A 15,159-nucleotide genomic window follows, 5' to 3' on the forward strand; every position below is an offset into this window, starting at 1 on the left:
CCTGGAGTCCCTGTAGCCCAAACCCCTGGATATACCTGATTAATGATTTCTTCAAGTTCGGGTGATGACACAGTGGGCTTTTCAGAGTGCATTAGGGCTAGGTTCAAAATTTCAATCAACTGATCTTCTTTCACTTTTAATTCCATGGCTCCTTGATTAAAAACTATCACTGCTCCTAATTGCTCTAATAAATCTCGCCCTAACAGTGATTTGGGGGAATGTGGCAAGTATAAAAATCGATGTATTCCGATCTGTTTTCCTAATTTAAATCTAAGGGGTTCCGAAAAGAACGCCTTTCTCTGCTGGCCAGTGGCTCCTATTACATTTACAAAATCCTTGCTTACAGGCATTAATTCTTGATTTCTAACTATCAATTCAAATCGTTTTGCCACCTTAGAGGGATCATCTCGATACCCTCTAGCTAACTCCTTCCAGTCATTTAAATCAGTGGTGGAAAACGGAATTTTCACTCTAGCTGGTCCACTAGATCCCATTACTTCCCGTAACGGGGCTAGGAGTTGTGGAGCTCTCTGAGTTTTACTCCTGGTTCTTGCAGTAACTGGAGTAAAGGCAGTTGCCGCTTCCCCTTCTTCCTCACCGCTACCGCCACCCTCTGTCTCAGGGAATGGCGACTGGGGTGGAGAAAGCGGATCTGGCAATGGAGGGGGGGGCATTCCCAAATCCTCAAGCTGATCTTCTGTTTCCTCTTTCCTCTTACTGGATTCTGTCACTTTTAAACACCTTTGTCCAATACTACATGCCGAGCAACATCTCTTCATTTTCTGCTGCCCCTTCCTTTTATCTTTATGTTCTTTCTCGAGGGACAAAACTAAAGGGTCTTGCGGTGGTATATTAAATCCGCAGTCCTTTTGCCATTCAGGATGATTTCGCAAAGTGAAAAACATATCCGCATACATAACCTCATCCCATTTTCCTTCTCTCCGTAAGAACAACATCAACTGCAACATAGTATTATAGTTTAGAGTCCCATTATGAGGCCACTTTTCTCCATCATCTAATTTGTATAAGGGCCACCATTGATTACAATATTTTATCAAAGTTTTCTTATTCACGTTCCCACCTGACGGTCCTCCTATATTTTTCCAATGTTTTAAAATACATCCTATGGGGCTCTTTTTCACAATTCCGCCACTTTGCTGTTCCCCCATATTTGCTAATTTAACACAGTACAGTTAGAGGATACAATCTGTCTCCTCAATATTCCTCCCACTGCATCCACAGCTGGCAATTAGGGCACTCAAGATCAGTACAATCTGAATTAGACCCAAACCAGTGAAAAAATCTTAAAACAATTTTAACGCTTAACACTTATTGTTTGCTTTACAGCCGTTATCTGGGTGGAAAGGACAATATCCATTTATATGACCGATCATATTCATCCAGTCAACCAAATATACTCGCTTTGTTCATCTCCGGCCGCACCCCTCGCGGGATAACGGAACCGCGGATCAGAACTCCACACTCGCTTCGCAGCTGTGCCGCGTCTCAGTCATACAAGAGCTAGCTCAATTCATTCACACACCTTTTACCAAATCCAAATCAACTTTCAATAAACAATTCCTTTAAACAGTTCCAATTTCAATACCGATAAGTTACTACCACCACAAAGTACGTTAATGCAAAGGTACTTAGCTTTACTCGCGACCGTACCTAACGTACTAAAACCAAGTGTATGAAATACAAAAGTACAAAACACAGCATGTGCTCATACCCGCATACACAAACCAAACCAAGTGTACGAAATACAAGAGTACAAAGCACAAAATGTGCCTGTACCCGCGTACACAAACCAAACCAAGTGTACGAAATACAGGAGTACAAAGCACAAAATGTGCCTGTACCCGCGTACACAAACCAAGTGTATGAAATACAGAAGTACAAAGCACAAAATGTGCCTATACCCGCATACACAAACCAAACCAAGTGTACGAAATACAGGAGTACAAAGCACAAAATGTGCCTGTACCCGCGTACACAAACCAAGTGTATGAAATACAGAAGTACAAAGCACAAAATGTGCCTATACCCGCATACACAAACCAAACCAAGTGTACGTAATGCAAGAGAGCGCAGCACAACCTGAGTTGCACAGCACAACTCACGTACACAGTATGCCCTCAGGCACTAGTAGCCTGGCATACAGCGCCCTGCGTAGGACGTCTCCTACGACTTATGGGAACCTCAAATGACCGGTTCCAAAAACCAAAACTCTTTTTTTTTTTTTTTTTTTTTTCTCTAATTTTTCTTAAAAGAATACCTTATTTTCTAGATGGTCCTTGTCTGCCCCCGCAGTGATCCGTATGAGGCGAGGAGTCCCTCCGGGAAGATCCCGGGGGTACCCTAGGGAGTCCTGTTCTCAGAGGGTCCTGCAGCCAAGCAGAGAGGGTCCCACCTGGGGTGCCAGAATTGATGCCGTGAAAGACGAAATCAGGACTCAATAGTCGGGATGACTATTAAGCAGGTATCCTTTATTGCAGCGCTGGACGCACAGGGGATAGCTCCTCCAAATGTGCGTGCCCGACAGAGTCAGTTTAACAACATATATGCACACCATACATACATATTCATGCAAGGAGTTTTAACATATTCATTAGTTTCCAGTAACTCATTACCATATGCTACCTCCCTCTTGGAGCCCCCCATTTGTCAGAGATAAGATAACATTGTGCTGGCCTCACAATTGCTATCTACATAGGTACCTTCCTGTCTTGTTACTTATCGTAGCTCTGCAGGGGTGTAGGCCCCTATTTGTGGTCAGCCAAGTTATATTTGCTAACTCATACTTAGGTAAGCAAACCTTCAAGCCATACCTAGCCTTATTCTTTAATTCAGTTCCTATGACTCAAGATTACTATTTCTCCAAGGATAACAGAAGTAGCAATACTGATTGAGATCTGTTCAGGTATATACACCAGAATACGATGTCTGTGACCAAACAGGTTTTTACTAAAGCTATAGGGATATGTTTAATATTACAGTACTTTTGATTTCACCACCATGCTTGAACCTCAGTTCTTGTTTACATAACCAGAGAGCCTCAGTACACAACATATTTATTTCCTCTAATATTTTTGGGAATATGGGAAGATAAGTAAGTTTTCTCAACTGTATAGCAAAAAAAGAAACTCATAAATAGACAAAACAAAACGAGGAATCAATTTCAGTCTAATAGCTGTAAGTCCCATCCTGACACACTTACTCAGGCATTCAAATAGTTCTATTTGATAAAAGTCATCCCATTACCTAAACAGTAAGTTTGCAATACAAATGCAAACTCCAGTAGAGCCTGTAACAAAACAAATTGGGAAGGGGGTGTATGGGGTGCTTGAGGGAAATGGTTGTTATTGATCAATTTAATTCAATTTGCAGTATAACCAGAAAACCTGAAAACAAACTCACAGCATTAACAGAAGCATTGTTGTCCTATTTCACATAAACCTAAATCCTATAAGATAAATTAACAAGTCCACTTAAGTAAGGTCTATTGTTTTATTAGAGTGTCGTGGTTTAGCCTCAGATGGCAACAAAGGACCACGTGGCAGCCGCTCGCTCAGATGGGGCCCTCCCCCCGCCAGCGCGGCCGGGAGGGGAGAATCGGAAGAAAAAGGCAAAAACTCGTGGGTTGAGACAAAGGCAATTTAACAGAACAGCAAGGAGAGCAAGAAACAACAACAATAATAACACCGACAGGGGAATATACAACCACGAGTACGATACCACCGCTTGCCGACCGCACCCCGGACGCCCCCCCCCCGACCGCTCCGCTCCCCTGGGGGATGACTTCCTCCTCCCCCCCCCCCCCCCCCCCGACTTCCTGCCCCTCCCCTTCCCCAGCTAGCTCCTGTTACCCCCTGGGCATGGCTCACATGGGATGGAATACCTGTGTCCCTGCTAGGTCCTGGGGAGAATTAACCCTATCCCCGCCAGACCCAGGACATCATCCACCCCTTATTCCATACCATTTCATGCCACGCCCAGATCTTACAGTTTCCAATTAAATACTATCAGTTTCCCCTGACATACATATATATATATATATATATGTATATCTCCATACAGGCGTAATGTCCTTAGTCTGTGGGCCATCACTCTAAAATGTCCGTTGAGTTCATTTAGTCCATGACTTCGAGCTCCATCTGTTAGAACAGTCCCTCAGGGCATGCAAGATGGCGTGTGTGGAGCTGGACTGTCGCATGCTGTATTCTTGGGGCTTGTGGCTGATGTATCTGGTGCGGCTCATGTCCATGGTCCATGGGTTGAAGATGTTGATCTCAATTAAGTTGCTGGACGCCAGCTGCTGAGGTCAGTTCTGGTCCCTTCGCTGCTGCACTTTACTTGGTTTTTCATCAGAGTCCATTTGTCATTAGTTTGGGTGATTCTTACTATAGTACAACCAATAGCAGTTACAGAAATGAGATGTACAGTGGCAGGGTCATTTAGCAATTAACATCATAGTTTCATTCACTGGCTATTCTCGCCCAAAATCAGGTCCCTGTGTGGTACACATCGAACTTCCCCATCCTTCTGCATCACCCACCAAGTGCACCCAGGTCCCTGAGCAAAGGCAATCCCACAGACGGGTTTGCCTTTGCCTGAGGCAGGACTAACCCAGACTGTCTTCCCTAACATATTCTTCATGTGCACTACGGGGACTTTATCTCCCTCCACAGTACGTGGAGGTTTTGATTGGGCAGGGCCAGCTCGGTTGGTAGATCCCACGGTGTTAACTAGCCAGGTAGCCTTTGCCAAATGTGTATCCCAATGTTTTAAAGTCCCACCACCCATTGCTCTCAGTGCAGTTTTTAACAGTCCATTGTACCGTTCTATCTTCCCAGAGGCTGGTGCATGATAAGGGATGTGATAGACCCATTCAATACCATGCTCTTTGGCCCAGGTGTCAATGAGGCTGTTTCGGAAATGAGTCCCGTTGTCCGACTCAATTCTCTCTGGGGTGCCATGTCGCCACAGGACTTGTTTTTCAAGGCCCAGGATGGTGTTCCGGGCGGTGGCATGGGGCACAGGATATGTTTCCAGCCATCCAGTGGTTGCTTCCACCATTGTGAGCACATGGCGCTTGCCTTGACAGGTTTGTGGGAGTGTGATATAATCGATCTGCCAGGCCTCCCCATATTTGTATTTCAGCCATCGTCCTCCATACCAAAGAGGCTTTAATCGCTTGGCTTGCTTGATCGCAGCACACGTCTCACATTTGTGGATGACCTGTGCAACAGTGTCCATGGTCAAATCCACCCCTCAGTCACGAGCCCATCTATATGTAGCGTCTCTTCCTTGATGGCCTGAGGAGTCATGGGCCCATCGAGCTATGAATAATTCACCCTTATGTTGCCAGTCCAGATCCACCTCGGCCACTTCAATCTTAGCAGCCTGATCCACTTGCTGGTTGTTCTGATGTTCCTCAGTGGCCCGGCTCTTGGGTACATGGGCATCTACGTGACTAACTTTCACAACCAGATTCTCTACCCGGGCAGCAATATCTTGCCACAATTCAGCAGCCCAGATAGGTTTGCCTCTGCGCTGCCAATTGCTCTGCTTCCACTGCCGTAACCACCCCCACAAGGCATTTGCCACCATCCATGAATCGGTGTAGAGATAAAGTACTGGCCATTTTTCCCGCTTGGCAATGTCCAAAGCCAGCTGAATTGCTTTCACCTCTGCAAACTGGCTTGATTCACCTTGTCCTTCAGTGGCTTCTGCAACTCGTCTTGTAGGACTCCACACGGCAGCCTTCCACTTTCTATGCTTTCCCACAATCCGGCAGGACCCATCAGTGAACAGGGCATATCTCTTCTCATTTTCTGATAGTTCATTATACGGTGGAGCCTCTTCTGCACGCATCACCTCTTCCTCCGGTGACATTCCAAAATCCTTGCCTTCTGGCCAGTCCATAATCACCTCTAGAATTCCTGGGCGACTGGGGTTTCCCATTCGAGTTCGCTGCGTGATCAATGCAATCCACTTACTCCATGTAGCATTCGTTGCATGATGTGTGGCAGGGACCCTTTCTTTGAACATCCAACTCAGCACCGGCAGCCGAGGTGCCAAGAGGAGCTGTGCTTCCGTACCAACCACTTCCGAAGCAGCTCGAACCCCTTCATATGCTGCCAGTATCTCCTTTTCTGTTGGAGTATAGCGGGCTTCAGATCCTCTGTAGGCCCGACTCCAAAACCCTAGGGGTCGACCACGTGTCTCCCCTGGTGCTTTCTGCCAGAGGCTCCAAGTAGGGCCGTTCTCCCCAGCTGCGGTGTAGAGCACGTTTTTAACATCTTGTCCTGCCCGGACTGGCCCCAGAGCTACTGCATGGACTATTTCCTGTTTAATTTGTTCAAAAGCTTGTCGCTGCTCAGGACCCCATTTAAAATCGTTCTTCTTCTGGGTTACTTGATACAGAGGGCTCACAATCAGACTGTAATCTAGGATATGCATCCTCCAAAAGCCCACAATGCCCAGGAAAGCTTGTGCTTCCTTTTTACTAGTTGGTGGAGACATAGCTGCAACTTTATTGATCACGTCCATTGGGATCTGGAGACGACCATCTTGCCATTTTACTCCTAAAAACTGGATCTCCTGTGCAGGTCCCTTGACCTTACTTCGTCTTATGGCAAAACCGGCTTTCAGAAGGATTTGAATTATTTTATTCCCCTTCTCAAAAACAACTTCTGCTGTGTTGCCCCATACGATGATGTCGTTAATGTACTGCAGATGTTCCAGAGCTTCACCCTGTTCCAGTGCAGTCTGGATCAGTCCATGGCAAATGGTAGGGCTATGTTTCCACCCCTGGGGCAGCCGGTTCCAGGTGTACTGGACACCTCTCCAAGTGAAAGCGAACTGTGATCTGCACTCTGCTGCCAGAGGGATTGAGAAAAATGCATTAGCGATATCAGTTGTGGCATACCACTTGGCTGCCTTGGACTCCAGTTCGTATTGAAGTTCTAACATGTCCGGCACGGCAGCACTCAGCGGTGGAGTGACTTCATTCAGGCCACGATAGTCCACAGTTAGCCTCCACTCTCCATTAGATTTCTGCACCGGCCATATGGGACTGTTAAAGGGCGAGCGAGTCTTGCTGGTCACTCCTTGAATCTCTAGTTGACGAATCAGCTTGTGGATGGGGATCAGAGAATCTCGGTTAGTTCGATACTGCCGCCGATGAACTGTTGTGGTAGCAATTGGCACCTGTTGTTCTTCGACTCTCAACAACCCCACAACAGAAGGGTCCTCTGAGAGACCAGGCAAGGTAGACAACTGTTTAACTTCTTCCGCCTCCAAGGCAGCTATGCCAAAAGCCCACCGGTACCCTTTTGGGTCCTTAAAATACCCTCTCCTGAGATAATCTATACCAAGGATGCATGGAGCATCTGGACCAGTCACAATGGGATGCTTTTGCCACTCATTCCCAGTTAGGCTCACTTCAGCCTCCAGTACAGTCAATTCTTGGGATCCCCCTGTCACTCCAGAAATACAAATGGGTTCTGTCCCTCTATAGCTTGATGGTATTAGGGTACACTGTGCACCTGTGTCCACTAAAGCTCTATACTCCTGTGGCTCTGATGTGCCAGGCCATCGAATCCACACTGTCCAATAAACCCGGTTGTCCCTTTCCCCCACCTGGCTGGAGGCAGGGCCCCCCTAATACTGGTCATAGTATCCGTCACTCACCTCTTGCAGAAATGCTCTGGAAGTTCCTCCAAGGGGATCAGAAGTAGGCTCAGGCCTTCTGTTCTGTCTGGGGAACTGCACATTGGAAACCGGGGCAGCACTTTTCCTGGGGAGATCTGCTTTTGTGGTTGTTCTTCCTTGCAATTCCTGTACCCGTGCCCGTAGGATTGAAGTAGGTTGTCCATCCCACTTCCTCATGTCCTCTCCGTGCTCACGCAAGCAGAACCACAGGGTGCTTCGTGGGGTGTACTCCCTGTATTCTCTATCTTGAGTGGAAAAACGTCTGTTCCTAACAGCTGAGATACTGGCTCGTACAGGTGGGGAGGACATATTCTCTTCAAGTTGCTGGACCTTCCGGGACAGTTTCTCCACAGCTGAGACGAGGGGAGAAGAGAGATTTTCTTCATATTGCCCAAGTCGGGCAGCCACCTCATCCACTGTTGGTCCCTCTTCGCCTTTCCATTCCATCACTGCTAATGAGTTGGCATATGACGATGGTGCGCTCCGTACAAACTTCCGCCACATGGACCTTGTGCATTGGATCTCATCAGGATCTGTGGGAAACTGGGCATTGTCCAGGTCATAATAAATCATCTCCCGCACGGCTAATTCTCTCAGGTACTGAATACCTCTTTCCATGGTGGTCCACTTGCTTGGATGACATACAACATCTTCACTGAAGGGATACCTTTCCCTCACGCCTGACAGGAGTTGCTTCCAGAGGCTGAGAGCTTGTGTCCTTTTCCCAATTGCCTTGTCAATGCCCCCTTCTCTAGACAGAGATCCCAGCTGCCTGGCTTCCCTACCCTCCAATTCCAAGCTACCGGCTCCGTTGTCCCAGCACCGGAGCAGCCAGGTGACAAGGTGCTCACCTGGAAGTCGGCTGAAATCTTTTCGCATGTCCCGCAGCTCACTCAGGGACAGGGATCGAGTGATTATCTCTGGTTCTGCCTCTTCCTCTTGTTCTCGTGACAACCCTGGATCATCGTCATCCTTCGCTGAGCAAACTGATTTCTTGGTGTATTTCTTCTTCTGGATAGGGGCAACTGATACGGGCACAGGTTGGTTTTCTGGTTCAGTTGCAGTGCCTGCCACTGGGGTTAGAGTAGCCACAGTGCCTGCCGCAGGGGCCGGAGCAGCCACCGCGCCCGCCGCAGGGGCCGGAGCAGCCGCAGTGCCTGTCGGCCTGGTTTCCATCTCTTCCTCCTGAGGATGCTGCGCACCATTGAGCAATGCTTGGTAGATACTGGCCAGGGCCCAGCACAATGCAGTGAGTTGTGCCTCTCTGGAATAGCCACAGCATTTTTCTTTCAAATATTCTATCACTTTATCAGGGTTCTGTAATTGTTCGGTGGTGAAATCCCAGACCATTGGAGGTGAAAAACTCTCTAGATACCTGCCCATGTTCTCCCACATGCCATGCCATCCATGACTCTCCAGCCTTGGGGCAGATCTCAGGGTGGTAGTCTTAAATAGTTGCTTAACCCTAAACAAAAACTGAAAAACATTCAGGAGACCTAGCAATAGGACCAAGCTGGTCTGCGTGTCCCAAGAGTATTCAAAATTCTCAAAAACTGGCATATCCAGCACCAAAGAGAAAAGGGAGGTGAAAGAGCTGGGAAAAGCATCCCCCCCTGCTTCCCCCATAGACTCAGTGTGTTTATTAATAAATTCCCCGAGATATGGGCAGGAGAACAGTGCCAAATAAACAACCCAACATAACCATCTGAACAGTGATGCTATCATATCATAAGTTGATATCACACAGGACAGCAAAATTATAATCCTGACCCCTCTCCCAGAAGTGATAATCATCATCACGGGGAGTACATAGAGCATGTAAGAGTTTACATAACACAGCCATGAAAACAAACGAAGCAACATTGTCCCCAGTAAATAATACAATAAATACCGATAACAAATTCCTTTTAGCACGCTCTGGTCAGATCTGTCTTTATCTCAACCCTCCGAGTTGCCCCACGTTGGGTGCCAAAAAGGACTGTCGTGGTTTAGCCTCAGACAGCAAAGGACCACGTGGCAGCCGCTCGCTCAGATGGGGCCCTCCCCCCGCCAGCGCGGCCGGGAGGGGAGAATCGGAAGAAAAAGGCAAAAACTCGTGGGTTGAGACAAAGGCAATTTAACAGAACAGCAAGGAGAGCAAGAAACAACAACAATAATAACACCGACAGGGGAATATACAACCACGAGTACGATACCACCGCTTGCCGACCGCACCCGGGACACCCCCCCCCCCCGACCGCTCCGCTCCCCTGGGGGATGACTTCCTCCTCCCCCCCCCCCCCCCCCCCCCCCTCCCCGACTTCCTGCCCCTCCCCTTCCCCGGCTAGCTCCTGTTACCCCCTGGGCATGGCTCACATGGGATGGAATACCTGTGTCCCTGCTAGGTCCTGGGGAGAATTAACCCTATCCCCGCCAGACCCAGGACATAGAGATTAATAGTTCAACTACTTTGAGATTAAAATGCATCCCTAAAAAAAATAGCATTCCACTTATGAACAATACTTCAAAACACTGTTTAGCCTCAAAACTTTAGTGTTTTAGCTTACCGTTTCAATAGGAATCAAAATATTCATGCTTTACTACAACTATATGAACTAGTTCAAATACACTGAATTTTATTCCTCACCTCCTGAAAATCCACATGACAAGGGCAAAAATAAGTTCTCTAGTCTCAAAGTGTTCATCCTTTTGAAATTTCTTACTTCCACTAGCAATAGTTAATATTAAAACAATCACCCTCTAATGAAGACAAACATACTCATGGAACCCTATTTATCTTTGGCTGTCGAGTCAAATTAGCATAGACTAGTCTATGCTGCTATGTCCAGCAAATAGTATCAGAGGTACTATTATAGTAGCACATGCAGATAAGACAAAGCAAGTATTGTTCTTTAAATTTTCCAACTGCCTACCTCTCCCATAAGCTTTAACAGAAAATAGCACCCCCACTCAATATAGGCCTCTGACATTGAGCGAGTGCTTATTACCTAGTGGCTTCATCCTCTGGCTACACCCGATGCAAGCTTTCAACTAAAAGTGAATGATTACCATTCAACAATTAAAATAGATTTCAACAACAGCACAGTATCAGTTGCTATTGAAGTCATTATCACAGGTTTTTAACACTACTTTAGCAAACTGATATTTATAGTCATAATCCAAATTAATTAGGACAAAAAAAAAAAACCCCAGCCAGCAGTGTGGGGCATTAAATAGCAGAACACTAAGTTTATACAGTGCTTTTGCTTTCCTATTATTGATAATAAATGAAGATAATATGAATTCAAACAGCAAACTACTAGAAGATCCATTTAAAGATCCGTTACAACTACTGGATTGCCATTTCCAAGCTGAGTCCTCCTATATTCATTTAGTAAGGTCAGGTTGCTTTTTTTAAACCTACAATAGAGACTTCATTAAGAGCTAAATTCAGGTGCATCACTGGATTTTATTTTACCATTAAAATACTGATATCCTCATTAAAATTAGTGATGTGTTTTACTTGCCAAGTTGTTTAGCTATCTAATTTCAGTCCATTCATCACTCATTCATTGTCATACAAGCTACTAGAAATACACTGTGAAAACATAATAGTTTGGAACAGAAGAGAGACATTTGCTTTCTACTGTCCAAATTAAATTGGGACAGTTCAGCAGAAAATGGTGAGGCCTCAGTTTCAGATAGGGTGAGAGAGTTTCCTGGAATTCATTAATTTCTACCATATGAAAATTCTATAGCATAGCAGTGAAAAAACAGTACCTTGCACGCTATATTAAACCAATTGTATGCTCTCACATGCCAGTCATGATACTTCATAACAATTTGCTACCATAAAGTATTTCAAAAAGCACGTATAACACCTATATAAATAATTCTATTGTTACTGAGCTGCCTGAAACAAACGGGACAAGTTAACTAATATAAAACAATCCAAACTATTTTGGTTTTACTCAAAGTAAGAATTTTCAGAGTCTAGGCAAAATAAAGTTAGCCAGATCTAGTTTTTCCCCAATTGATCATTATAGGATTAAAAAAAAAAAAAGTTTTATTTAAAAAAAACCCAACCTTTTGAAAGCATCTACAAGGTACTGTAAGTGCAAGATACTGGTGTTCACTTGGGCTAACAGCTATTAGTTTAGTACTAGTGTTGCGTGAAGGGGAAAAATAGTTTTGGCAGAAAATAAACCCCCTTGCGTTCTAACACTCCTCACCGAGGTGGGAGGCTAGGGCCGGCTGGATTTAAATTCTGAGTGATGCCCAATTCACCACTATCAGTCCAGTCGCGTTTAATATATTTTAAACTATCACGATTCTGGATACACTAATAGTGGACTGCACCTTCAGTCTAGTCGTGCTCACAAACTAGCACGGCCGCACTCTAGTGTCTGGTCACGTTCAGTGAGAAACCGAAATGGCTAGCTACTTAAACAGTGCAGTTTATTTAAGCAACAGATATAAAGGTTCTTATGGTTTGCCAGTGATAAATACACTGTCTGCAAAGCACGTGCAAGTAAGAGAAAAAATGTTGATGGTACAAAGCGCACGACAAAGTTACAAACAATACAGCCTGGCTATAAATGTAACAGGTAACCCTCTAGAGAGATTTCTAAGTTCCCCGAGGAAGCACTCGGTATAGTCTAAGTCTTACCCACAGGTGTCCCTATGGGGGGGAAGAAAGGCTCAGCCCCTCGACTGGTCCTGCAAGTCAAAGGCAGTCCGTGATGGGGTCCTCCCTGACTTGTTTACGATGGTGTCTTCCCTAGCATCCCCCCTTTCTTGGGCTATTTTTATATTATTTTTTACCTTCAAGGTGGAGTTTGAGTGACTTTAGTCATACATACCTTTATTATGATTGGTGTAAAATTCTCTCGCCTCGCATTTAAAGGTATAGTTTACGAAAAATTCAGGGCGCAGATTCAAGGAGGAGTGGTCGCACCTTGGAGGCGGGTAGCCTTCAGGCTGGAGGTGTGTTTTGGTATTTTAATGACATTATAATGAGCAAAGTTCGCACAAAGGACAGCATTTCATCAAAATTTGACAGACTGTTGGCTCAGGGTAGCAAGCATGCTGCTTATCACTTCCATAGAATCACCTTGTTCCCATATCTGCTGTGTAATCACAGAGCTTGGCCGTGGAATCTTCACTCCACTCCATCCTCCGTGTTGCTTTTGCAAGCAATATTGTTCAGGGAGTCATAGATGTAGCGGATTCCTTGCATACCAGCTGCTGCTGTGTTCCACCCTGGAAACGTTTCGATTTTATACCTGTCCTTAATGTGTGAACAATGCTATATATATTTCTAATAAAAATTATATTTTAGGAATTATTCCACAACTAGTACTGACCAAAACAGTAGATACTGTTTTGTGCACACAGTAGCACAGTACATCCTTAATGGTGTTAGTTTGACATTCTAAGGAAGCTTTGTTATCTTAGTTACTTGACAAGCATTGTCTAACAGATGTCTAGGTATCAAAGCTTCATATACACAAGCATGTATTTCATTACATTTGCTAAGACATTCTTATGCTCCATAGTGTTTGCTACTGCACTGTTTAGAAATAAAAAAAAAATAATCATGATCTATGCCACCATTTGGATTTCCTGAGTTTAGTTCATTCTCCCCCTCCTCCCCATTATACCACTAAGTATGAATACTTTTTACTAAGTAAACCATTTATATTTTGGAACTTAAAACATCCAAGGAGAATAAGTACTTGTAATTGCAAAGTCGTTTTCATTGAGCAGAAATATTCTATAAATAGCCTTCATCATAATGAGGAAGTTGAAGCATTACAACAACCTCATGACATTTTAACAAGACTAATATTTCTTGAGTGCTTAGGGTTGGATGAAACCATTTGGCAATTTTTTTGTCAAACAGTTTAAAAATAAGATTACAGCATCTGAAGACAACAGGAGAAAAAGCTCTGTTTCTTTGTCATTTAAATTAATGACTATGTTAATCAACCCTTGCAGTAGTCCTAATTTACCAAAGTATTATTTTTAGTAGTGACATCAATTCAGACATAACCTCCTGAAGCAAAGCTTTCAAATATGTGCTTCTCCACTGGTACACAGAAGCCTTCTCTTGTTGATTAGTAGTTGGTAGAGCCAACATACGAAATCAAAAGTTCTGCAGAAATGTTATTTTTAGGAAAGTTAAAAGTTTTTGTCACAGTTTTACCAATAGGCCTGTCTTCCCAGTTTTACAAGCCATTACCATCATAGAGGTCATAATAATTATTAGGGGCAGGAGTACAACAAACAAGTCAATTATGTATTTTAGTACACCTGCATCTTCACTTCTCTCTTCCCCTGTAGCTCCACAATGAAACTGACTTTTATAGAATTCTGAATTATTTTGCTTTACATTCAATCACTTCTGAAACTATAAATGGCACTTGAGGCAAGAATGACTTCAGAAACTGAGGGTATATTCAGACATACCTGTACAGATCCACCCCTCATTACAAGAGGTTAGAGAGAAAACATAACAGAAGAAATAATCCCTACTAATAGAGAGCTTTGAAGTCAAAGACTAATCTAACAGTTACAGAAAGGTTTTGCATGTCAAGGACTTTAAATATAAATATATTTTCACAGAAGAAAGAAGCTAGCTTGTGTGCCTTACTACTCTTGCCTTTGTATTCCAGCAGTATCTTAGCTATCAAATATCTGCAAACTTTTGGTCCGATTTTAAACTATAAAAGCATCAAAGTCAACTCACATTTTACAGCTAAAAAGCTAGCAACAGCTTTATTTTTTAACACCTACAAGATCAGACTCCTACTGTGTGAGGGGCAGTGCCCACAGCAGATAGCCCCTATCCCAGAACAGTGACAATCTAGCCAGACTGCAGAAAAACAGAAGACAAGAGACGGGAGCAGATGGCTTCAAGAAGAAGCACACACAAGTCTTTGCCAGACTGATGCCTGGTTCAAACCCATCCTTCCCCCATCCTGCCTCACAGTTCAGCATCCCCAAGGCTGCTACTGAGGAGACGAGCTCACTTGCCCATTTTCTGAAGGGACCATTTAGCAAAGAACTACTGTGCTGTCAGCCAGTGCACCCGGGAAAGAGACAGTCATAGTATAAGTCCAAAGCAACAGCCGGCCAAAGTGGAGACAGGGCCTGGGAGGGGGGGGAGAATGGAGCTGCCACTGGTGGGCGCTACCTGGGAGAAGGAAGTGGGAAGGACTGCTGCCTAGGGAAGCGGGCAGTGTCCATCAAGAGCCAGCTCTTCCACCGATTGGCACTCACCTGCCTGCCACACTCTCCCCACCCAGTGCCGCCATTGCAATTCCTGCAATTCCTCCCACTGCCACGGACCCACAAAACCAGGGTGGTGTTAAGTAACAGTCGGGGGGGGCAGCCGTGGATAAGCAGCAGGTGCCCAGCATCAGCCCCTCTTCCTCATCAGCAAGAGCTGATCCCTGA

The sequence above is a fragment of the Numenius arquata genome, chromosome W, assembly GCF_964106895.1.
Source record: "Numenius arquata chromosome W, bNumArq3.hap1.1, whole genome shotgun sequence".
Classification (NCBI taxonomy): domain Eukaryota; kingdom Metazoa; phylum Chordata; class Aves; order Charadriiformes; family Scolopacidae; genus Numenius; species Numenius arquata.